The sequence below is a fragment of the Saimiri boliviensis genome, chromosome 16 (genome assembly GCF_048565385.1).
Source record: "Saimiri boliviensis isolate mSaiBol1 chromosome 16, mSaiBol1.pri, whole genome shotgun sequence".
Taxonomy (NCBI): Eukaryota; Metazoa; Chordata; class Mammalia; order Primates; family Cebidae; genus Saimiri; species Saimiri boliviensis.
Window position 1 is genome coordinate 43924454 of NC_133464.1, and position 27816 is coordinate 43952269.

The 27816-nt window shown below is 33.4% G+C and overlaps 1 pseudogene; it reads left to right on the forward strand.

Moving 5' to 3' along the window:
- Window positions 1–4082: 4082 nt before the first annotated feature.
- Window positions 4083–4952, forward strand: LOC101040341 (nucleophosmin pseudogene; annotated as a pseudogene).
- The last annotated feature ends 22864 nt before the right edge of the window (window positions 4953–27816 follow it).

Genomic DNA, 27816 nt, shown 5'->3' on the forward strand with positions numbered 1-27816 from the left:
AATGACTATTTTGTATGTATGTGTGTGTTTGGGGAGTTGGGGATAAGAACACTTGAGATCTACTCACTCAGCATATTTTAAGTATACAATAAAGTATTAACTATAGTAATCACACTGTATGTTAGGCCTCCAGAACTTACTCATTTTATACTTCAAAATATCTGTAACTCTTTGACCAATATCTTCTCTTTTCTGCCACATCCCAGACCCTAACAACCCAAATTTTACTCTCTATTACTTATGCATTTAACATTTTTGTAGATTTTACGTGTAAGGGAGATCATGCTGTATCTATGTCTAGCTTATTTCACTTAACCTAATGTTCTATGGGTTCATCCATGTTGTTGGCAAATGGGAGTATTTCCGTTTTTAAGGCTGAATAATAATACATTGTGTTTTTTATCCATTCATAAGTTGTATGACACATAGCTTGCTTCTATGTTTTAGCTATTGTGAATAATGTTGCAACGAACATGAGAGTGCAAATATCTCTGCAAGATAATGATTTTTTTTTCCCTTTTTGCCTATATAGTTAGAAGTGAAATTGCTAGATCATAGGGTACTTCTATTCTTAATTTTTGAAGAACTTTAATCCTGTTTTTCATAATGGTTATATGTTCTCATCTACAGTGACAAGGGTTGTTTTTTCTCCAATATTCTCCAATACTTTTTTCTTTCTGATAAGAGCCATTCTAACAACTGTGAGGTAATATTTCATTTTGGTTTTGATTTGCATTTCTCTGATGGTTAGTGATGTTGAGCACTAATCACGTCACATTTATTGAATGGTGCTGAGATAACTGGGCTATTGTTTTTGTCAGCTTTGTCAAGGATCTAATGATTGTAGGTGTACAGCATTATCTCTGGGCTCTTATTCTGTTTTATTGGTCTATGTGTCTGTTTTTGTACCAGTACCATGCTGTTTCGGTTACTGTAGCCTTGTAGTATAGTTTGAAGTTGGGGGACATGATGCTTCTAGCTTTATTCTTTTTGCTTAGGATTGCCTTGCCTGTTTGGGCTCTTTTTCTGGTTCCATATGAATTTTAAAATAATTTTTTTCTTTTTAGTTTTGCCATTGTTATCAGTAGTTTAATAGGAATAGCAATGAATCCCTAATATGCTTTGAGCAGTATGGCCATTTTATTTATACTGATTCTTCATAGCCATGAGCATGGAAAGTTTCTTCATTTTTTTGTCATCTTTGATTTCTTTAGTCAGTGTTTTGTAATTCTCATTGTAGAGATCTTTCACCTTACTGGCTAGCTGTATTCCTCAGTATTTTATTATTTTTGTGGCTATTGTGAATGGAATTTGATTCCTGATTTGGTTCTCAAATTGACTGTTGTTGGTGTAAAGGATTATTGGGATTTTTGTATATTGATTCAAAAGTTCAGCAAACATACAACTTAAAACTGCAGTATGGTATGAAATTATTTTAGTATGTTAATTCTTTTTGAGTATTTGTGCTTATGTGTTTTTATTCACATATGAATATACATGGCAATTTATTCACATATGAATATACATGGCAATTTATTCACATATGAATATACATGGCACACTTTCTTTACAATTTAATTTGAATATTGTAATTGAAATGTTGAAGTATTATTTAATTTACAATTTAATGTAACTGTAAGTACATGAACATATTTCCAAATTAATAAGTTTTGCAAATGTTACACATTTCAGTGAAATTACCAATGACATAATGGATAGAAGTGTAAAAACTTGCTTGTGATATATTACAGTTTGAAATATATCTTTATGCACAACAATGGTAATAAAATTAAATTCTCACAGAATCATTAGTTTTTTTCCTCATTGTCCCTATGCTTTAGAGAAAACAACAGCAGACGTCTAGAGTGTCTTTACACTACTAAGCATGGCATTGAAACATCAAAAGTGGAATCTTAAAATCCACTAGTTTTGTTGCATATGCCTGTAATACTTAATGCAATGCATACTACTAAAAAGTTTTCTATGCCTAAGAAGTTAACTTATTAAAAGTTTAAAGATAATCATTTAAGAAAAATGTAGATTTTTCTATTTTGTTCCAAAAATATTTGGGTACAAATTAAGAAATACTTTTCTTTAATAGCTTTAGTTTTTTCAAAAAAATTTATGCTTGATATACACATAGCTATGCATTACTCAAAGTGATTCATCTGCTGGAATCTTAATTTCTGATACTTTATAGAAATATTTATTCATCAATAGTATTAATATATAATATTAAGTAGGTAATAAACAGTAGTTTAATTTTTCTTTTTACTATTATGCTTTTTCTCCTTGTGAATATTGAAAATGTACCAATAAAAATATTTGTATTCCTCTTTAATCCAGTTCAGCTAGACAATATCTTAATCGACAGCTTTGGTTTATTTTACCAAAATCCTACCAATTTTAGAAAGCATGATTTTCTGGGATCTCTAATAGGTAAAAATGGTCAATGACTTGGTTTTAGCTTTTCTTCAGTAAATTTCATATAATACAGATAAGATTATCGATATTAAAGGAGACTAATTTTAATTAAAACCATTTATACCTCTTGAAATACAAATTATATAAAGGAGAGTAAGATAAAGCTATCACTTAAAATATGATATAAGTATGATTTTGCATATTTTATAGGCAAACATAAAATCTAAGGTAGCACACAAATTTTAAAGTAATATACATGCTTTAAATGATTGGTATAGATGTATGTGGCTAAAGGACAAACACTGAAAGAAGCAAAGCAATAAATGTGGCTATTTTGCTTAAATAGTAACAATAGAATATAGCTAGACTCTTGAGTTTGTAGGTTCAAGATATTAAAGATATTTATTCTATCAATATTAATTAAGAATTTGCATAGCATTTGATGTTCTTTAGAATTCAAAATATATACTGTAAATATCTAGAGTATATAAATTTAATTTTCAATAGTTTATTTATTCTAAATGCTAGATACTCAAATGTCTCCTTGCTTCATTTAATCTAAGAAATTAATTCTACTTTTAGCAACATATTTACAGAAATCCATGCCATAAAGGTACCTGCTTATAAGACAGGTGGTGCTATCTGCTTATATATGAGGAATAGGATCAAGAATAAAAGGTTGAATTTATTAAAGAACAGCAATGCACAATTTGTCCTGTAAAGTAACTAGCCCTATGTTAAAAAAAAATAAAATAAAACCTGTGCTCTAGGGGAGCTCAGGGAATAATGGGTGAAATGAGTGAAATGTCAAGAATAATTAAGAAAAATGATAGTGTTAAATATCAGCAAAGGAAATACATCTTTCCTCCTACAATCTTCTCTTCCCATTTTCTTCTTTAGTTTTAAATGTCATTTCTGTTCTCAAATTATTTAGAATAGTGCTTGCAAAAGGGTAGTATAATTTCTAGGTAATTTGACATATCCCCTTGATAAAATTGTTGTTTAGACATGTTTTTATTCGTGCTTCATTTAATATGAGTCCATTATTTTGTATGACTTACATGGGTAAACATTCAATAAAATCCTGTGAAACATGTCAGCTTTCCAAGGGGAGTAGCGTGATTTATCTTTGGATTGTTTTTTACCTCATTTCATAGAGTCTTCTTTTTTTGTAAGTGATTTACATGCAATTCTTTCATTTTATTTATGCATATATATAATCATAAATTTAAATTTAGAGTAACACCATAATGAGATATGCTAGAAAGTAATTTTACATTCATTACTTGTTAATTATACCAAGCAGTTAATCCATATATTAGAGAAAGTTTTGATTTTATTCTTTAACATAAATATTAAAACCACACTTTTTAACTTATTTTCTCTAATGAGTAATTAGAGCTGAACGCATGTATTTAAACAATTAAAATTCTTCTGCTTTGATGAAAGAGTACAAAATTGTTCACGTTTCTTAAAATGAATTCAGAGACTTAAAATAATTAAAAAATAAATTTTTATAAGCTCATATAAGATTAAAATATGTAATATTAAAAACTCAAAGTCCCTGGTGTGATTCCATCCTGCGTGGCTGTTCTCTTGAGCACTTGTCATTTATCTCCATCCACCTTCCCTCCCACCTAAGTGCATGACACCATCCAATGGAAGAGTCGATGGACATGAACATGAGACCCTGAGGCCCCAGAACTATGTTTTTGGTTGTGAACTGAAGGCTGACAAAGATTATCACTTTAAGGTGGATAATGATAAAAATGAGCTCCAATTATCTTTAAGAACAGTCAGTTTAGGGGCTGGTGCAAAGGATGAATTGCACATTGTTGAAGCAGAGACAATGAATTATGAAGGCAGTCCAATTAAAGTAACACTGGCAACTTGGAAAATGTCTATACAGCCAAAAGTTTCCCTTGGGGACTTTGACATAACACCATCAGTAGTCTTACAGTTGAAGTGTGGTTCAGGGCCAGTGCATATTAGTGGACAGTACTTAGCAGTTGTGGTGGAAGATGGAGAGTCAGAAGACAAAGAGGAGGAGGGTGTGAAACTCTTTAGCATATATGGAAAGGAGTCTGCCCCTGAAGGTGGTAGCATGTTTCCACAGAAAAAAGTAAAACTTCCTGCTGCTGTTACTGATGATGATGAAGATGATGAAAATGATGATGATGACTTTGTTGATGAGGAAACTGAAGAAAAAGCACCAGTGAAGATATATATACAAGATACTCTAGTAAAAAATGCACAAAAGTCAAATCAGAAAGAAAAAGACTCAAAACCATCATCAACATCAAGATCAAAAGGACAAGAATCCTTCGAAAAAACAGGAAAAAATTCGCAAAACACCAAAAGGACCTTGTTTTGTAGAAGACATTAAAGCAGATATGCAAGCAAGAATAGAAAAAGGTGGTTCTCTTCCCAAAGTGAAAGCCAAGTTCATCAATTATGTGAAAAATTTCTTCCAGATGACTAACCAGGAGGCTATTCAAGATCTCTGGCTATGGAGGAAGTCTCTTTAAGAAAATAGTTTAAACAATTTGTTAAAAATTTACCTTCTTATTTCATTTCTGTGACAGTTGATATCTGGCTGTCCTTTTTATAATGCAGAGTCAGAACTTTCCCTACAATGTTTCATAAATGTTGTTCAGGTTCAATTGCTAAGAATGTGTTGTTCAAAATGCCTGTTTAGTTTTAAAGCTGAACTCCACCGTTTGCTTGGTTTTAATTATGTATGTATGGAGTGTTATGATAGGACACAGTAGTAGCAGTGGTCAGACATGGAAACGCTGGGGAGACAAAAATATACATGTGAAATAAAACTCAATGTTAAAAATAACTCAATGTATTTACTTTAAAATTTAATCAACATGTCAAACAATTCAAAGAAACAATACATTTTTTGCAAATGAAAATTTTGTCACAGTTGAGAAATGGAGCCAAAAGTAAATTAGCAGTAAGCAATAAGGGAAAGAAAGTGTGATGACAGAATTATTTATTTCCACTAGATGTTGTTTTAACTTGCTAAAATGTTTTGTCAGAGTCAAATGCAAAGTGAGCAAGATATGTCTTGTATTAATAATTATACAGATTTTTAATTATCATGGATGTATAATAGTTTTATGTAGTTATGTGGTATTTGTGAAATTTTGATACAAGAAAACAATATGTAATAACCAAATCAGGATAATTGGGGAATCCATCACCTCCAGTATTATAATTTCTTTGTGTTAAAAACATTGTAATTCCACTCTGTTAGTTGTTTTAAAATATACAATGAATTACTGTTAACTATAGTCTCCCTATTGTGCTACCAAATACTAGATATTCATTCTATCTAACTGAATCCTGGTACCCATTAAACATCTTTTCTTTTTTTCCTGCTCCCCACTCTCCTCTCTAGCCTCTGGGATCCATCATTCTTTGGGCCTATTGTGCAAATGTGAATATTTGCTTAAAACTATATTTAAGTGTGATCAGTTTTATCCAACAAGGGTTTATTAATTCATAAACAGATGGTAAATTTAGGAGTTAAACAAGAATAAAACCATGAAAGGCCTCCCATTTCATGGCAAGTAATTTGATTTTTTTCCATGTATTTCATGAGATATTTAAGAGGTTTTAGACTATGGAAATTGTGGTAGAGGTCAAGAATATATATATTTTTTTGAGGTCACCTTTGTGACCCTGTGTGTCACAAAATTGACACACAAGTCTGAACATGTAACCATGTGGGTGAGAAACAAAGCCTGGATTATAGTTTTAGAGGGTGACCTACAGAAAAACATATACATTTTTGCCCAGAGGGAGTCCATAGAGACATTTTTGTATACAGGACTGTACCGCATGATGATTTTTCAGTCAACAACAGATTACACATAAGATGATAGTCCCTAAAATTATAATGGAGCTGGAAAATTCCTATCACCTAGTGATATTGTAACAGCTGTAATGTCCTAACAGAACACATCACTCATGTTTGTGATTATGCTGTTGTAAACAAACCTACTTTGATAGCAGTCCTATAAACTATAGCACAAACAAGTATGTACAATACATAATACTTGATGATAACAAGACTATGTTATCGGTTTATATATTTGCCATACTTTATATTTTTATTTTAGAGTGTATTTTTTGTACTTATTTTTTAAAAAAAGTTAAAACAGCCTCAGGCAGGTCCTTTGCTCCCAAAGGACCAGAAGGCATTGTCATCATAGGACATGACAACTTCATGCATATTATTGGCCCTAAAGACTTTCCAGTGAGACAAGATGTGGAATTAGAAGAAAGTGATATTGATTATCTTGAAACAGTGTAGTCCTAGGCTAAGGTGTATCTGTGCCTTAGTTTTTAACAAAAAAAGTTTAAAATTAAAAGAAATAAAAATGTTGAAATAGACAAAAAATTATAAAATAAAACTATAAAGAAATGAAGTATTTTGGTACAACTGTATGATGTATTTGTATTTTAAGTGAATTATTACAGAGCCAAAAAAGTTAAAAAAAAAAAAAAAAAAAGAAAAACCAACAACACAAAAGGCCAGGCATGGTGACTCACTCATGCCTATAATCCCAGCTCTTTGGGATGCTGAAGTGGGTAGATGGCTTGAGCTCAGGAGTTCAAGACTGGCCTGGGCAACATGCCTAAATCCTGTCTCTACTGAAAAACACAAAACGCCCAGACCCAGAGGCTCATGCCTATAATCCAGGCACATTAGGAGGCCAAGGCAAGCAGGTAACTTGTAGTCAGGAATTTGAAACCAGCCTGGCCAACATGGTGAAACCCCATCTCCACTAAACATAGAAAAATTATCCAGGCATGTTGGCACATGTCTGTAATCCTAGCTATTCAGGAGGCTAAGGAAGAATTGCTTGAACTCTGGAAGGGGAGGTTGCAGTGAGCCAAGATCAGACTACTGCACTACAGCCTGGGTGACAGAGCAAGACTCTGTTTTGAAAATACATAAATAAATAAATAAATAAATAAATAACACAAAAATTAGCCAGACATCGTGTTGCATGCCTGTGATCCCGGCTACTCAGGATGCTCAGACAGGAGGATCACTTGAACTCAGGAGGTGGAGGTTGCAGTAAGCCATGATCATGACACTTCACTCCAGCCTGGACAACACAGTGAGACTCTGTCTCAAAGTAAAAAAAAGTTTAAAAAACTTAAGTTTATGAAGAAAAAGCCATAAGGTAAGCAAAGGTTAATTTATTATTGGACAAAGAACCTTTTAAAAATAAATCTAGTGTAGCCAAAATGAAGTAGCGTATAGCAACGTCCCAGGCCTTCACATTCACTCACTGCTGACTGATTGACAGCTTTTAGTCCTGCAAGCTCCATTAATAGCAGATGACCTATAAAGTAGTATCATTTCTTATCTTTTGTATTGTAATTTTATTGTATCTTTTCTATGTTTATACATATTTAGATACATGAACACATATAGTATTATAATTGCTTCAATATTCCATGCAGTACATGTGGAACAGGTTTGTAGCCTAAGAGTAATGATTTGTGCAATATAGCCTAGATATGTGACAAGCTACACCATCTAGGTTTGTGTAAGTACACTCTATGATGTATGCACAATGACAAAATCACCTAAGGATGCATTTCTCAGAATGTATCCCCATCATTAAGCAACAAATGACTGTATTTGTCTTGTCACTAATTAGACTGAGGGAAAAAAATTAAGGAATTAATGGGAGAGAAAAAATAACTAATATTCATTTCTTTTAAATGATAGTATTAAGAAATAGTATCTCAGGCAGAGAATGATGATATCATTACCTTTAAGCCTTCATTGTTGCAGGTTTATGTGCCCCAGCAATTTTGTAGATATATAAATATGATCGTATCATACAAAATGAGTTCCTTTTAATTGTAGTTTATATTTTTATTCAGCTCCCCATTTCTGTCACTCTCCTCTCATCAAGCAAATTATCACTTTCCCTACACCTGTCCCTTAACCCATCTTAACAATTTTCAAACTGTAAATATGTATATACACACATAAACATACAAAGAGGAATGCTCATCTAGATATACAAGGTTAATTTTATGTCATTGTTTATAAAAAATGAGAAGTATGCACTATTCTGAATCGTACTTTTTCTCTCTTAGCAACACCTTTGGAATCCTTCCAAGTTAATTCTAAAACCTTTTAGTCATGGCTTTAGGAGTCCATTATCTGCCTATGGCTGCCTTTTTTGAAATGTGTCATACTTTTAAAAATATACATTCCTCTATTGATTAGCATTGACATTATTTTTTATTACTCCACATTGATAGGGTGGCCATATGTATTTGTGTGCACATGCTAGTCTAATTTTACAGTGGTAGCTGTGTATTTTTACTTTCTAAATAAAAAAACAACAGAGTGCCTAACTCTGTTGCTGGGAAAATGTAGTAGTTTTTCGAAAGGTAAAGAAAAAAGACTAGCTAGAAGCTTTGGAATCTGAAGATGGGCATGGCAGAGAAGTTTTTGAGTTTTCTTTTCACTACTATATCATAGAATAAATGCTGGACAATAGTAACTTGAGACAATAATAGCTACAGACACACTCATACACACACACACACACACACACACACACACACAAATGGCCACATAAACAAACATCTACGCTTTCCAGCCAAGAGAACAGAAAAGGGGTGGTATAATAAGATAGAAAACTTTTAGACATTAAGTGCTTTCCAGCAGCCAAAGCTCACAGAAATAACTGTGGTCCTACACTCAATTTCACCACAAAATGTCAAGTGTTGAGCCTAGATTTCCAACCATGCCAGATTGCAAAGAGGCAATCAACCACTCTTCATCCTACCTGCCAAACCAAGCCTTTATCTGAGAAGATCAAGTAGGGAATCAGGACTGTCACACCAATGTGTAATGAGGCCCCCTACTGTGGAGTCAGTGGAGATCACATGGGAAATAGTAAGAAGGTCTCTTCCAGTCAGGGAGGTATCAGTGAAGACTTCATGGAGAGCAGTACTCACACTGTGCCCAGAAATCGTGAAGAGCCCATCACTTATAATGTCAACAGAAGCTGAGTAGGGAACCAGGAATTCCACCTGTCCTCAGCATTAACAAAGCTGCTCCCTCTAGCTGCTACCAATCAAAAGAAGGCAGCTAAAATTAAAATTTTACGTAAGATTCACAGTCTCATAACATAGAACCATGTTTCACTACCCACCCCTCCCCCCGCCCAACCAACAAAAAAATTAACAATGACATTTGGACCTTTGGGACTATAACCAAAAAATAGTAATAAAAATCTAACTTTTGTGTCATCCAAGTCCTTATGAGAGGAGAAAAAGGGCAGGGACAATAAAGTACAGGAAGAAATCACAGCTGAAAATGTCACACATTTGAAGGAGACATAAACCTATAGTTTCCAAAATCAGAACAAACCCAGACAGAATAAACCTAAAGAAATCCATACCAACACACTTAATAGTCAAACTTCTGAAAACTAAAAACAAAGAAAAAATCTTGAAAGTAGCAAGAGAGAATTGACAGCTTACCTTTAGTGGAAAGAAATAAGTAGAATTACAGAGGATTTCTTATTAGAAACCATGGAGGCTAGAAGGAAATGGCATGACATTTTTTAAATGATAAAAGGAAGAAACTGTCAACTCAGATCCTATGTGCAGGAAAAATATCTTTCAGGGATGAAGAGAAAATCAAGAAATTCTAAGATAAAGAACACCGTAATTCAACACTCATTCATGATAAAAACTCTCAGTGAACTATAGAGGAGAACGTTTCCAAATTAATGAAAAGCATCTACAAAAACGTACAGCTAAGATTATTCTTAATAGTGAAAGACTACATACTTTCTCTCTAAGACAGAGAGCAAGGCAGGATGAACCCATAAATGGACCAGACAAATATGCCAAAGCAATTTAATGGAGAAAGGACAATCTTTTCAAAAATCGATGCTAGAGCAATTCAGTATCCAAGGGCAACAATAATAATAATAGCAACACCCTCAACCTAAGTTTTACAATTTATACAAAAATTAACTCAGAATTGCCCACAGACTTAAATATGCCTTTTGCACCAATATGGATGGAGTTGGAGTTATCCTAAGTGAACTAACACAGGAACAAAAAAACAAATACCACATGTTCTCACTTGTAAGTGTATTGTGTATCTCACAACTTGCATGGATCTTCAGAGAATTATGCTGACAGAAAAAAAAAAAGTCAACCCCCAAAGTTTTAATATATGATTCCATGAATATAAAATATTTCAAATGGCAAAATTATAAGTAATAGAAACCAATTACAGTAGCTGGATGTCAAAGAAGGTGTGTGGATGGGAGTTAAGTAGGTGTGACTAAGAAAGTACAACATATCTGATCTTTCTGGTGAGGGAAATGTTCTGTATCTTTGTTGTTTCCATATTAGTATCATGGTTGTGATCTTGTATTATAGTTATGCAAAATGTTACCATGAAGGAAATGGCATAAAGAGTATAAAAGATCTTCGTACATTTTTCACAAGTGTGTGTGAATTGACATTTATATGAAATAAAACACTTAACTAAAAGAAAGGCATAACACTTAGTTTCGATACCTATCAAGGAAAAAATATATATTAATAAGAGGCCAGACACACTGACATTTTGGGAGGCTGAGTCAAGCAGATGGCTTGAGTCTAGGAATTTGGGACCAATCTGGCCAACATGGCAAAAAATACAAAAAATTTGCCAGGTGAGGTGGCACATGCCTATAATCCCAGCTACTTGGGAGTCTGAGGCATGAGAATCACTTGAACTCAGGAGGCAGAGGTTGCAGTGAGCAGAGATTGCACCACTGTACCTCAGCCTGGGCAACAGAGCCAGACCCTGTCTCATGAAAAAAGAGAAAGAAAGAAAGCAAGAAAGAGAGAGAGAGAGAGAGAGAGAGAGAGAGAGAGAGAGAGAAGAACAAGAAGGAGGAGGAGTAGGAGGAGGAGGAGGGGGAGGAGGAGAGGAGAAGGGAAGAGGAGAGAGAAAGAGAGAGTGAGAGGAGAGAGAGCAAAGAAAGAAAGGAAGGGAGAAAAAAAGAAAGAGAAAGAAAGAAAAGAGAAAAGAAAAATGAAAAAGAAAAAAATTTATAAGAAAGCATAGTTTCCCTGTGTGAAGGGTCATTCAGTCATATTGTTTTACTACTTCTAAACTATTTTCTAAAGAGAGGCCTTTACTGTTATTTCCATGATGTAGATTTCTGCAAGTAGACTCAGTAAACTTGTTATATTTTAACTGATTTTAATAAATTACTTTCCAACACTCAGTTTTCCGATAGTAATGTACAAATATACCCCCTAATATCTCCAAACTATGCAAAATAAAGTTTGTTATTCATTCTTATAATTTGCTAATCTGACAATTTTCTTGTCCAAATGTTTTAAATTTTCTATTCTTATGTCTGATGGCCAGATGGACTGCTTTCTGTATCTTAGTCATAGTGCCACCCATTCTATGTTTAATTTTGCCTTCCCTTTTATCAACCTGTAAGTGCTTTCTGTATATTATAGATTTTGTCTTCTTTGCATGAATATGTATTATATGTAATTTTTTAGTCCAAATTTATTACATACTGTTTTTGTCTCTACAGTCTTTTACCCAACTAAAGTTGAAATTTGTACACAATAAATATTTTTCTTCTTATTTTACAGCTTTTAAGCTTTAAGTTTTGGATAAGAGATCTTCCTTCTCACCACCACCCTCAAATGACTACTCATAGATGTATTAAAATATTTATGTTTTACATTTAAAATTGTATTTTAAAAAATTATATATATATATATGTAAAACTTCATTTCTTTCTAGGTAAATATTAAGTTGTGCAAAAAAAATTACTAAAGAAATCACATATTATTTTCTCATTGTATTGAAATGCCTTATATTTGCAAACATTTAGATACTTGCAAATCAAGTCTTCTCTTGTTTTTGTATTCTCATTCTTTCAATTTTACAATAAATAAACGTTATACTAATTCTATATGAGCATGAATTCAATTCATATAATTGAATTATGTAAGTAACTCTAAAATTAACATATCAAGAACTGATAAATTTGGACTATTTTTTATTTTGCTCAAGTAATGTTTTTTATCTGGAAACATAAAAAAAGAAGTTTCTGTCCCTAGTGTTAAACAAGTATCTTCTTTCAAACCAGTCATCCTGGAGATAACATTTAAACTCTAGACAAACAAACAGCTATAAAAGGGCACTGGATAGCAACAAATTGGAGGCAGATACTGGAAGGACGTTGAAACCTGGAAGAAGGAAAATTTCACTGGATATATTTTTGTGTGTTTTTAAATTTGTTTTAATGGCTTTTAGTCTTAAACTACAACCCAGAATATGTCACGTGGGTGGCTGAAACTTGGATTTAAAATCAGCGGTCTTACTTTTGGAGTACTAGAGAACAAAGTTGAGGCAATTGTAGATGCTGAAAAGTAAGGAAGAAATCCCAGATAGGAGTTAAACAGACAGGGGCACTCCAAATGCTGGGCATAAAATCAGTCCATCCCTGAGATTATGAATCGGTCACACATGTTTATGGCAGTTTCAAGCAACCCAGATAAAGCTAAAGCTAATTAACAACACAGATTTCAGCTGCCAATCACTTCATAAGGGTCAAGAGTTTGCAATTTGAATTCTGCCAATTGTATCTGGATTTTGTTTATGATATTTTGTAGCAACATAAGATTCTGTTATGTTCCTCCAAACAGCATGCGTGTGTGTGTGTGTGTGTGTGTGTGTGTGTGTGTGTGTGTGTGTCTTTTTCTCCTCTTTTACACATACTCCTTGGAGAAACTACAGAATTTTGAGTGCCATTTTAGATACATAAATATAATTTTACAGTTTAAGCTATTTTTCCTTTGAGTTTGTGTTTACTAATTAAAATTATTTAGCTTTGCCATTGATAGTATACTTTATCAATATTCCCTCGTCTTTAAGATGATTATTCCTAAAATAGAAAAATGTACTACCTGTTTTAAATATATATTTCATCATTACCTAATCGTATTATGAAATATTTTATTGATCTTTACTTTTTAAAGAAAAACCTTTGACTGCTGGATTTTGTAGTTATGTGATTCTAATATTAGCATAAAAAGATAATTTTGCTAATATATGCATGAGATCGTGTTTTTCAGTCTTTCTGAAGTTGTTATAATACTGGAGAACCTGTTTGCTGTTAGTGTGACTATAGGAAACCTTCAAAAGTTTCTGATTGTAGCTGAGATCATTTTACTGTTTTGCTTTTTACAATAAATATATCTTACTCTTATAGAAGATAATATTCTATTCCTATTTTTCATAGTTCATTCATTGAGACAGCTTGTTTTTGTCAAATAACATTATAGAGTTTATCATTATTATCATATGAATTTTCACTTTTAATTGTTGGATAGAGAGAGAAATAGACAGATAGATGAATTTTTGATAGGTAGCCAAATTATACTCAGATAATAACTTCTGCTTGATACTAGTATATGGCATGCTATCTTGTGTTACCTGTACAGGGTTCTTAATAATCAGTAGTGGTATTCATTTTGGTTCATTTGTATTGACTTTATTGAGGCACAATTTACCTAAAATAAAATACACACATATTGTGTGTAACAATTCAATGGGCTTGAAAACAATTTATTTACCAGGGTTATAAACTATTAACCTTTTATATCAAGTTACAAAACTTTTCCACTAAGTTTTCATTTACCTTTTGGTAGTAAATCTTCACCCCCAATCTCTTCTTCAAACATCACTGATCTGATTTCTACCATAGTTAAGTAAACTTACTTATAGAAATTCAAAAAAGAAAATCCTACAGTAAAAATCTTGGTAGATTTTGCATGGCATATTCCTTTCGGAATTCAGACACATAGTTTCATGTATCAGTAGATCATACGTTTAAATTTATGGCTTAATAGCATCCCACAGTATTAATATACCATGGTTTATGTATTCTTTTGTCTTGTTATTTAGATTGTTTCCAGTTTCAACTGCTAATTATAAAACTTATAAATAAATATGCATAAGTATAGTTTGGCCAAATGTTTTCACTTTAAAAATTAATCCTAGGAGTGTAATTGCTGGGTCATAACAGCCAAATTGTTTTCCACAGTAGTTATGTCATTGTCTACTTACTTTTACATTGGTGAGAGTTCTGGTTGCTTCATATGCAAGCAAACAATTGGTATCATCATAATTTTTAATTTTTGTCATCTAATGAATAATACATGATACCTTATTGCTTTTTAATTTGCATGTCCCTTATATAATTTACATTTGACATTCCTTCATTTGGTTACTGGACATTCATTTTTAACGTATTTTTTGTGGTATCTGTCCAAGTCCTTCATTCATTCCTAGATTTTCTTTACCTTATTGATATTTAGTCATAAAAATTCTTTATGTACTCTCAACACAAATCCTTTGGCAAATGTATGTATTGAAAAGGTTTATCACTAGCTGTGACTTGTCTATTTATTTTAAAATTGTGTCTTTGAAGAGCAGGTGGTTTGAATGTTTATGCTGATTCAGTTTATCATTTTAAAATGTTAATGTTGTATTCTGCCGAAATAATCTTTGTCTGCCCTATGTGGTGAAGATTGTTTCCTATATTTTCTTCTAGAAATTTTAGCATCTTTCTCTTATGTTTGGAACTATGGTTTGTATAACATTACTTATTTTTGTGTATGATGTAAAGTATGGGTTCAGGTGCATTTTATTTTCCATATGATCCAGTTGTTTCATTTAAATGTTTTTATAAAGATTTGTCTAACTCCATTGAACTCTATTCGCATCCTTTAGATACACATCTATTATGTCTTGGTTTATTTTCAATTATGTTGGATTATAGTCAAACACCTTAGACTACTAGATGACTCTCTTACTATTTCTCTCTCTTTTAATTTTGTTGCATTTTTTTATAACTATTTGATTGTCTTATCATAAATCTCCCATTAATATTTGATGAAGCTGATTATTCTGGTCAAGTTGATTATTCTGCTACTTTCTCTTTAAGAAAGTAACCAGAGTAAACAATCAGTTAACTATATTGTCAAATCCTTCCATTTCTTTTCTTTTTGCGTACTGTATTTCTTAAATTCTTAGAAAAATGTATCAAAATCTTACATTTCCCAAATTTTAATTTTAGGTATTTAGCATCTATCTTGTTCTCTATATAGTAAATTATGTATATTCTAATATCCTCAAAATCTACATCTCTTATCACAACATAGTATTATTATTTATACTATTTGGTATTTTTAACTTTAATTTCACTCATTATTTTACTGTTCTTTTTTATATTCATAAAATCTTTTAATTTCCTCATTTATATATTTAAAACATTGTCAACTATGTTTGAATATATCTCTTAACTACCTTATTTTGCTATGTTATTTAGGATAGCTAACACTGTATTTCCATCTGTTATACATAGGCAAAAGTAGAGGACAATTTCTTATATAGTCTTGTCTTCCAGAGCTACAAGATATTTTTATATGCCTCCTCTTATTTTAGGAACTTGCCCTTTTCTGTCAAATATAAATTCTCCTCTGCTTTAAAATTGCAGTTAACATAAAATTTACCCAAATACATAGACGAGCTGCTTATTGTCATGACAGTTCTTTCAATTCACCAATTAATTTGAGATAAATTCCAAGCATTCCTGATGAAAATATTTTTCACATTTTATTAACTAATTGCTAATTAATGTTATTAATCTGTGGAAAATGTTAAATAAATAAATGTTAAATAAAAATCTCTGACAACTCTGTGGAAAGTAAAACTTTAAAAATTTTGAATTTATACACTGTCTGAGAAACTGCAATATCATCAGAGGCTTCTTCTGTCATATTTAGAAGCTCAAAAGATTTTCAGAGTTTTTGGTTCTCTCAATAGGATTGACATCAGTTTGTAATAATACTGAATATTCACATGCTTTTGAATACATCACAGCCAAGAGTCCGTACCCTGATTACTAAATGTTTAATTTTAATACTTATCTTGTCCTTCTTTAACTGTCTCCCTCCTTCAGAATTTAAAGGGTCTCAAAAAGTCATTTGGGTTTTTAAATAACACTAGATGAGTAAAAGTTTTCTTCAAAAGGTTAAAAGAACCCATAACTTCTCAAATTGAGAAAACACAGATGATCACTTTTGGTAATTGTTAAAGGTCATATTTTAATCTAGTGCCTCAAACTGATACTAGGGAACAGTAATAATACTATAGCTGAAGGTCATGATATCACACTGAACTCAAAGTACATTACAATAAAATCAGTTAAATGTGATAATTTTCTTTGGAAATTATTGGGTTTAATCAAGTTGCATCCCCCATATTTGATGTGTGTATTTTTAAGGTGATAATGTAGATGAAACTTTTATGGCAATTACAATAAAGAACACAGAGAAGTTTGGTGGATAATACTATTCAGTCATTTTTGTATTTATATAATTTATTTGGTTTATATGGAGTAAAAGTAGTTTTCACAGATTTTAATTTTAAAACAATATCTTGATCAGATTTTTTAAATTTAAAAAATTGTTTTTTATAGTTTTTTCCTTCCTTCATAATATTCGCTTCCTGCCAGACACAATATCTGATTAACTGCCCTCGCAAAAACTATCTAAACTGCAAATAAAAAATTCTAAACTCAATTAACTCCAATTATATGATGCTACTTTTCTCTTGGCACATATGTTCTAGTGTTTGACAGCACAGTAGGGTGACTATAGTTAACAAACATTTCTTTTCAAAATAGCTAAAAGAGAAGATTTGAAATCTTCCCCAAAAAAAGAAATGATGAATATTTGAGATGATTTGATGATTACACATTGTATACATATACCAAAACAGCACGTGTACCCCACAAATATGTAAATTATGCATCAATACAAACATAAAATTAAAAAACATACAATAAAAATAAAAACATAATATTGAACTAAACCTTACCCCAAAATGAAGAACTTTGTTAAAGTTGTAACATTTGACGTTCTTAATACAGAATTTATTATTTTGATATCAATGAAAAGGTTACAAGTAGAAAAGTAATAGTGAAATAGATATTTTTCTCAAAATACTTGATGTTTTGTTACATCTACAGCAGAAGAGTCTAATAATTTTACTGGCTTATAATTATTCTTTATGTATCCTGTGAAACAGGTATTTTTATGACCACATTTAATGATGTCAAACTAGGGGTAAATTTGTAGTTAAAATTTACGTATAAATTAGAAATAGATAAGGACTAACAAGTATCTTCTTGGTTTTCCTTACCTAGCCGTATTGCAGTCTGTAATATACTTCAAAGACTAGCTTCAGAGACCCAGAAAGTGTCTTAAAATATTTGTCAAAGAACAGGTGCAGAATGGCTTGTAGCAAATGAACTGAAAATGAAATGGGGGAAAAGGGACATAATGACATAATATTATCCAAAATATAAGAGAGATAAAGAAGAGAGAAATGCAAATGAGATAAAATTAATTACTTTCTAGTCCTCAAGTCTCAGCTAAAAAGCAGCTCTTTAGAAATATGGTGGTTACTAAAAGAAAGGCAAGGGGAAACTTATTATGGGAATTTTTTTTTCTATTTTAGTGCTAATATGAAGAAATCCACATCATAGTCTCCAAATAATAGGAAAGCATTTCTGGGGAAGGGAGAGAATAAACAAATACTTTCTATTATATATTAGAAAGATCTCTTGATACTTAAAACGTTTTCAAGTTTTACTGATTGAGTGCTTATTTTATAGAATTTTATTTAAATTATCTTCTCACAAAAATCCTAGGTCAGAAGAAATTGAGACTAATAAGAATCAATATTTCAAAGTTTACATTGCTAATAAATATGATAATTATTACTCAATCCAGTTATATATTTTCCAAGCCTTTCATTTTGGAGTTGGAAGGACCAAATGCCAGGATCTTCCATAAAAAATGAAGCAAACTCTCAGAGTAGTAATTGGTGGCTGCAATTACATGCTGGTAGTTTCTGTCTTTTCTAATGGCTCAGTCAATATTATTTCTCATGTTGTAACCTGCATGAAGATATGACCTCATGGGTTGAAACTGGGAGTTCATTTAAAAAATCACTGGTAGGAGGAAGTTACTGTTACCTAATTACACCATGTTCAAAATGTGTAATTGTGAAACAGATTTGATACATCACATTTTTATCTTGCTTGTGATTTTCAACCCCCAAATTATTTATAGATTGATTTTTCTGTCTGGTCTCAGAATGCCAAATTTTAAGTATAGCCAATAAAGTTGTATTAACACTAGTAATAATAAAGTAATAATAACATACTAATAATAAAAGTCATCAAATAATAAACTCTTCTAATAAATCCATTGAAATATTTCTATTCCCAATAATGAGGGTACTCTTTGTATCAGACCAATTGTGTTCTGCAAAACACAATAGCAAATTCAGGATAGAAACAACTATTTGAAGTGACTAAAAGTAAATTAATGCAGTAGAAACCAGAAAGGAGTCCACCATGACAGACAGAAAACTGTGCAGTGTAAAATTTTTATGGGGCATTTTGTCTGAAGTCACTCTCCAAACCAGGCAATACAAGATGTATAGACCAAGAATGTGCAACATTATTACTTGTTTGAAGATCCAAAGGATGAAATTTAAGATTACCAGAGAATCTAAAAGGTAAGAGGAAAAAAAACTCAGGAAAAAATTGAAACAAAGGGAAAAACCCCATATTTTTCCATCAAACATTTCTCTAGCCCTTTGTTAACACTGAAGTGTGTAAACATGGGAAAGACTCCAACTTTCTAGGCAAAATAGCTACAGCTAGACATGAAAAGAATTGAATAGTTTCAACTGCTGCCCATCGTAAGCAAGACAATTTGGGGTGGCGAATTTAGGTCAAGGAAACTACTAGCTAGAACAGAAATCAGCACTCCTCAGAGAAAGATAACAAATCCAGAGTCTCTATGATGTGTCCTCTTCAAAGGAAAAGAATTTAAAAATATGGCATGTAATAACTCACATACAGAGATTAACATAAATTTAAAATAACTATTATAATATGCTCAAGGACTTGAAAAAATGTTTATTTGAATAAACAGATTTGGAATCTCTGCAGAAAAATGCAAACTAAAATAAGAAAAAAGTGATCTTCTCACAGTAATAGACTTCATCTTTTAAAGAAGTATTACATTTATAGAAAAATTCAGAATATAATACAGAGATTTCCCACATACCACCTCACCTCTTTCTTAACATCCTGTGTTATTGTAGTACGTGTTTGTTAAAATTGATGAAGCAATATTGATACACTATTATTAACTAAAGTGCTTAACTTAATCAGGGTTTGCTCTGTTGTACAGATCTATTGGTTTTGACAAATGCATAATTTTATGTATTCACCACTAAAGTTTCATACAGAAATATGAGCTTTAAAAACTGTTGTTGAGACAGTAGAATGAAGTCAGGACCCTGGTAGAGACAATATATTGTTAGGCAGCGTCAAGGAGGAAAAAAGGACAAGAAAACGGATTCTCCCTTTAGAATCTCCAGAAGAAATCAACCCTATTATACTGTGACTTTAGCCCAACAACTCTGATTTTAGAGTTCTGACTTCCAGAGCTGTGAAATAATAAACTTGTCTTGTTTTAACCCACTACATTTCTCTTAATTTGTTACAGCAGCAAAAGGAAAAGAATATAAAATCCGAATGCGGCTATTTTCAACTTCTTTTCCAAACCTATCGTTCTTTTAAGCTACTTCAAGGATATACTTCAAGGAAATATTCATCTAAAAGGACTGGGGTTGCTTTCAGCGAGAACAGCTGGGATTTCTGGAATTTGGTGGAAAAAGAATTTGACAGTTTAGAAATTTTTGTCACGTTTCAAAAAATACATTGACATAAAATTCGACATATTTTGAAAGTGTAAATTGTGATAAGGTAAATATACTTCATATTAACCTTCAACCTTGTCTATGGAGGTTCACTTAAAACTATTCATTGCTGAGTCTTCTTAATAAAAAGGACCTGACTTCAGGTCAATCAACATTAGAGTCACTGACTAATACATCCTCCTAGACAGCTTATTTTATTACACTGACTTCTCTTTCTATATTTAATATCATATTGCTTAGTTCATTAAGAAAGTCTTAAGGACTATAAAGTTTTTTTTTGTTTTTTTTTTAAAGATGTTGTTAATTATAAATTACCATTGTCTTACAATAGTTGGAGCTCTGTATATATGTTATACCAAAGTTGTCAATACAAAGATTCATAATTATTGGAACACAATGTAACAGCATGTTATATATAATTGCAATTGACTTCAAATTAAGTCTGATAAGTTATTTTTAATATAGCTCTGAGTACCAACTCAGTAATGTCAATGTACCCTTTCCTCACCTAACAGTGAAGTATCAAGATTTAGTACTAGAGTACTAACACAATTTTTTAGTATAAAAAGTAGGTAAAAATGTTTTTTAAATAAAAACGACTAATGCAAATTGTATTTATATGCTCAAGAACTATAGTTTTATAAATTTGACAGATATTATGTTTATTTTATTGAAAAATAATGCATTATCTTTTTAGATAGGGTAAAGTCTGTTGTCTCAATGATTATTTCATTTAATTCTATTTCTTTTCATTGCTTCCTTTCTACTCTAACAGAAATTTTTCACTAGGTAAACCTAAACAGAATACCAACTTCCCATCAGTAAGAGTTTCTAGTCATTTAAATTTCCAAATGATTTCTACATTTTTCCAATCTTTCCCCATCAACATTAAATTCAGTAAAATGCATTTGAATGTATTTGCAATATACTATGTAAATGTAAATCAAGAACATTGCATTGTTCTTATATTTATTATATTCTTGCCATAAAATAAATACATTACAGCTGTAATTTCTAGTAACCTACGATAGCACTTATAGTCTCTATTACCATAATCCCTAAAGGCGTATTCACAAAAAAATACAAGTTATTTTATCTAAGAAATGGAAAGCTTCTTTTCTAAATAAACAGTCCTAGTCCTAAGACAGATCTCTATAAAACTGAAGTGTGATGTTTTATCAATTCACAGTTTTCATCTTACTATAGTAGCTTTATAAATGAGAAAGAGTATATCTGCTTTATTCTTCTCCTTTCTCTGTCTTACTCTTGCTCCTTCTCTCTTCCTATAAATGTAAGATTATTTGAAAAAGACATAACTTTCCAACTGTGATGAGTAAGTTTCTATTCACCTTTTATCATACAGAAATATTAATGGTTATCAAAGGCAGTGTTGTCTTCAGAATGGGCTTGTTCTAAGGTGGTGACAATGACAATTTTAGTGTTTACCATCGTGGTCAAAGTTTCAGAAAGATTTTTTTGTCTGTTAAATTACAACCAATGCAACCAATAATCTGCACAGCGATACCGGTGTATTATTCTAAATATTCTACACAGCTGCTATACTTTATTCATCTTTGAGCCTCCACAAATGTTCTAATGTAACTAATTAATAAATTGCAATTTAATGGTAAGCAGAGACAGAACTAAAATCTGAAGCAAATTATTAAAATGCTCATTTATGAAAAAGAACAATAACAGAAAACTAAGAACATGCATTATATAACCATTTCAAACTTGGCATCGAATGAAAATATTTACCCGGCCAAACAATTTTGAAAAACAATCTTAAATTCTGAGGCCCATGAAGTGCAATGCAAAGTGATGCTTTAGAGCAGGCGTCCCCAAACTACGGCCCGCGGGCCGCGGGCCTCATGTGGCCCCCTGAGGCCATTTATCCGGCCCCCTGCCACACTTCAGGAAGGGGCAACTCTTTCATTGGTGGTCAGTGAGAGGAGCACAGTATGTGGCGGCCCTCCAATGGTCTGAGGGACAGCGAACTGGCCCCTGTGTAAAAAGTCTGGGGACGCCTGCTCTAGAGAAATATGAACAGGCCAAAAGTTGAGTAAGACGAGTAAGATTTCAGAGGTCACCAAGAAGCACAAAAGCTCAGTCTCTAGAGATAGACAGTCTGGATTTCTCCAAGCTCTGCTATTTATTAGTTGCATAATCTTGGGCAAATTATTTAATCTCTTTATGCCTGAATTTTCACATCAGTAAAATTAGGATAAAAGCAGTCCCTCCTTCATACGGTTGTCATAAGGATTAAATCAATTAACAGTTTTTAAGCACATGAACAGGGCTGGCACATAGTAAGTACCGAGTACTGTATAAGTGTTTGTTACATAATTTTTAAAAAATTAAATGCAACATTTAATCAAATGCACAATTCTATAAATAATTCCATTTGCCGTTTATATTTTAGAAGATTGAATCTTGAACTAAACTAGAAATTTAATTAGCAGCTGTGAGTAATTAAGATGCTCTAAGCTCTGAGGAAAAGTAGGGGAGGAGAGATCAATAGTAGGGAATTGGTAGAGGTAGAATTCAGTGTTCTCTCAGACAATAATAAAAGGTAAAACAGCAGTGTCTTCTCAAAAGAAGCAGACCAGGAATTTGTCAACTCTACAAGTCCTACTAAAAGTAAATTTAATGTCATAATTCTATCATTGAAAACAGCTGCCATTGAGAACTCATAACACACAGTCCTCTAGATGAATTTTATAACACTAGGGCACCCACTAGCTGCTTACTGTTGCAATCACTTATTCATCCATTGATTCAAACATTCATTTCACTATCACCTGGAAACACATGCCCTGAAAATACATTGTTCATGAATTACCATCTGGAATCTAAATATTTCAATGAACCGAACATTCTATCCCTTATAGGAAATAATGTTTGGCATTTATTATAAACAGACAACTAAGGGAGGAGTAGGGAAGTAATATTAGAGGAACACCGTCTTCAGCAGTTAAATAATATGAAGGGATAGCACCTTCATTTGGGAAGAAAAAGTAACTTTTAGACAAATTATAGTAAAATGAGCATAGCTGTACACACCAACTATATAGAATTTATTTTGTTTGATTTGTGGTACATTAACATATATATGTGACCATAGCCTACTGTTAAGGGGATATTTATAATTTACTTCATTGCCTTAGGTATAGCTCTTTTATATAAATATATGTCACTAAACAGAGATTAGCACAAGGATCACGAAATAAGTCACCAAGAGACCCAAGTAGTTATCCAAGCTCTGCCAAAAACCAGCCGTGTGACTTCAGGCATATTATATCAAATGTAAAAGAGTCAAGTTGAATTAAATATCTCTTAGTGTTGTAGGATTCAACATTTTTGATGAATTAGCAATGCTATTCCTATTGCCTATGGATTCTTCTCAGTGAATTAAAATACAGTTTTTAATGCTGTTTCAAAAAGTACATGGTACATTATTAAACCAAGACTGTGTGCTTTTATCAGACAAATAATATAGGACCTAAAATGTATAGACGTAAGTAAAAAGCGTTACGTTCAGTTATGTGTTTTTTTTTGTTTGTTTGTTTTTGAGACGGAGTTTCGCTCCTGTTACCCAGGCTGGAGTGCAATGGCGCGATCTCGGCACACCGCAACCTCCGTCTCCCGGGTTCAGGCAATTCTCCTGCCTCAGCCTCCTGAGTAGCTGGGATTACAGGCACGTGCCACCATGCCCAGTTAATTTTTTGTATTTTTAGTAGAGACGGGGTTTCACCATGTTGACCAGGATGGTCTCGATCTCTCGACCTCGTGATCCACCCGCCTCGGCCTCCCAAAGTGCTGGGATTACAGGCTTGAGCCACCGCGCCCGGCCATGTGTTGTTTTTAAAGTTTTTTTTTTTTTTTTTTAACTGAATCTTATGTTAAACGTTATCTTGACTTTTCACCACAGTATTGTGTTTTAGTAATGTCTTCAAATGATTTCACAGGTTTTTATCTTATGAGATTATGTAACAATCTTTTGTCTACATAAGTTTGTGAAAAATATGTATAGTTTTTTGAGCCAATTATCTACCTTAAAGACTAAAAAGTTTGCTTTTATAAAGTACATCAAAATCTAAAATAACTGCAACATATCAAAAAATTCAAATAATATACATAATACATTATTCATGAAAGGGATATATATACACACACACACACACACACACACACACACACATGCTTATATAATAAGCTATGGAAAACTGTGTTGGCAATTAAAAACATGAACATTAGCTATTTGAAAAGGAGATAGTCTATTCTAGATGTGAATATTCCTATTTATTTAACTTCAGTATTCCAGATTTTTAGTTTCTCTGCCTGATTTCTGTAGACAGAAAAATTCAACATACCAGCTGTATTGACCAATATAAACCTCTCATACAAGGAAGATCAGTTATCTATTACTAAAATTATGCTGCATAGAAAACCACCCAAACGTAGTGACTTTCAAAAAGTAACTTAAATTTTTTGAGACTATAGGTGAGAAGAGTAGCTGTGATGAATTGGGCCATTTTTGATAGAACTCAGCTGGGCTTGTTCATGCATTTTAGGTTGGTTGGCACTTGGTTATGGCTGGCTGCTCTAGAATGGTCTCAGCTCGGACAACTGGGCTGTCTCCCATGTATTCCTCATATTCCTACAGCAGTCTTGCCATATTCTCATGCTTGTGGCAGGGATTCAAGAAGAAGCAAGCCCAATCATGCAGTTGGGATCAAGAGAACACATGCACATACTTCTTAAGCCTCTGCTGTGCCATACTTGCCGATAATATGTGGTTGGCCAAAACAAACATGTTCATGAGCCCATAGAATGAAAAGGCCCTACATAGTTACAGTCTTAGGATACAGAAAGGCAATTGGCATCACCAGTGCCAAACGGTAACAAAAATCCTGAAAGTTTATTGTGAATTATATAAATTTTCAGAGATAACATGTGCTTTGGCAAACTTCATTATTTTAAATTAGTATCCAATGCAAGAAGATAAAGCCATCAGTCATTTTATATTTTCTAATATTAATTATAAAAAAATTAAGAAGGCAAATTTTTTAAATAACTTCACATTCACAATGTTGAAAACCTTAAAATATTTTAGAACTGTTTCCTTAACTTTGTGTGTGATTACATTTTAAAAATAAAATTGGGAATAAATTTTATATAAAAATCGATCATGTTTATGCTGCATTTATATGTATTACATGTATTATATTTATATGTACATAATTTGTATACATGCCATCTCTGACAGTGGTTTTTGACAGCCAGATTCCGTGGTTTCACGCTGCAACCCCCTTTGGCTTTGCTTTCTTAAGCGCTGCCGCTCTGCTCAGAGCCTCTGCGCCTGGCCAGGACACGCCTCGCCCCCCGCCCTGTAGCTTTTCTCCCCTCTCTGGCTTGCCTCCTGGGCAGCAAGGAGCAAAAAGTGGGGGTGGTGGGGTGCTCACCATTTCCACCTCACAGGCTCCCGCAGGTTTTGGACCCAGAGATAATATCCAAAGAAAAGAGCAGGAGAGGGAAAGCAGAGCGAGAGCTTGGAGGTAAAAACAACAACAAAAAAAACCACTGCACTTTTAATTCCGGCTGGCCCGCACCACCTCAGACGGGCTGGGACACCCTCGGGGCCTGGCGCCGCTGCTTCGGTTCAGATGTTCTTAAAGAGACAGGACAGAAAGGGGCTAGTTTTACTCACGATTCTGAAGTTTTCTCCTCTGGCTGTACCCCTTTCCTGGCTGTATCTCTCTTTCTGGTGTACCCCTCTCCTGGCAGGCTCTCCAAAATGTAATACTGGGGTTCAGGGATGTAGGGTGCCCTCAGCTCCCCTGAGAGGATGTTTCTCCTGGTTCTTGGCCTCCTGCCCTCTCAAGAAGGAGAGACGGGACCACGGTACAGAGCGCAGTAAATGCCGGACTCAAAAGTGTAGGAAGTGATTTATTTAAAGAGAGAGAAACAGGAGAAGGAGAGAGAAACGGCTAACTCACACTGAGCGAGAGAATCCAGAAAGAGGGAGTCCGGGAGAGGAAAGCCGCGTCCACACTGAGTGGAAGGGAGCAGACACAGATGGAGGGAAGAGACGGGAAGGGAAGACAGGCTTCCACGGGAGGGTGTGGCAGGGACTCCAGGGGGGAAATCCAGGAGAGAGAAAGACGGCTTCCACGAAGGGAGTGTCGTGGAAGGGACCCCAACGCGGAGTCCGAAGGGCTCAGGAAGAAGGGGGGTTTTAACGTGGGAGGAACCCCACCTTCTCTGAGACCCCGGGCCAATGAAAGGAGCTCCTTAGAACTTCCGCTGGGGTGATTGACTCTTTCCTCCCTAGCCGCTGAAGTTCAGACAGAAACCGTTAAATCTCCCGGATGGAGAGAAATGGGAGGGGTGCCTGGCGCTGGGAAGTGCTTGCCCTTAAAACTACGCCCCCTTGTGGACCTGGAAAGTAACATTCCCTCAATTGCCAATGTTTCCTTTTTATAACATGCAAAATGAGTTCTGACCAAGATTTTAGAGAAGTGCTACTCTAGACAATATAGAAAACAAACAGGGGGATTGGCAGTGAATAAGAAGATAAAGTTTATGAAACTAACATAGAAATCTGGGCTGAAAGGCCTAAACATGTGGACTCATCTTTTAAAATAGCCAATTCATGTGTGAAATACTAGAGGAAAAGACTAAATAAGAGAACCATGGGGTTTACTTCTGGAAAAATAAATAAATAACAGTGGCAAGCAGTTACTCCCATACTGAGGGAAATTTTCCGCTGTATACCTGACTTAAATGTTGCTTCTGGTTATCAGACCTTTCCATACTTTCATATAAAATGTTCATGGGCTTCACATTCCTCTAGTACCAATTGTTGCAGATATAAAAATATAGGGCTTCATTGGAAAAAAGTCCAAGCAAAACACACCTAATCTTCCAAATTCTCATTATCCTACGTTTAGGCTCAGCACAGATGGTCTATAAAAAGTCATGGCCAAGTTTCAGTAGATAGGCGTTCCACCCGTATAATGCAGTATATATTTTAATGTTGGGAGCAGAGACTATCCATGTAACCATGTAAGAATGGAAATTGCCTAGTCACAGAATTGGCATTGCTAACACTGGGAAGACTCAGGAGCCCAGTCAACTAACCTATTCAAGTTGAACTAACTTAGACCTGCTGAGCCAGCTCTCTGTTAAACCATGAAAAAAGGAGAGAACTTTCCAGGCCATCCATCTGGACATGCTGATTGAATACATGCATTGTTACCCATATCTTTAGCTTCCACAAGTCAATCTTATCCTCAGCCAAGAATGTTCGGTATCCATAAAGCCTGCCCAACTGAACAATGGAAACAATACCACAGACAGAAGGAGATAAAGACCTTGATCTTCACACAAAATATTTATTAAAGTGAAGATGCATTTCAATCTGTTATTCAAGTGTAATAACTGCCTTGCCCTTGAAGGCCAGTGGTTCTTGGCACATTCTGTAG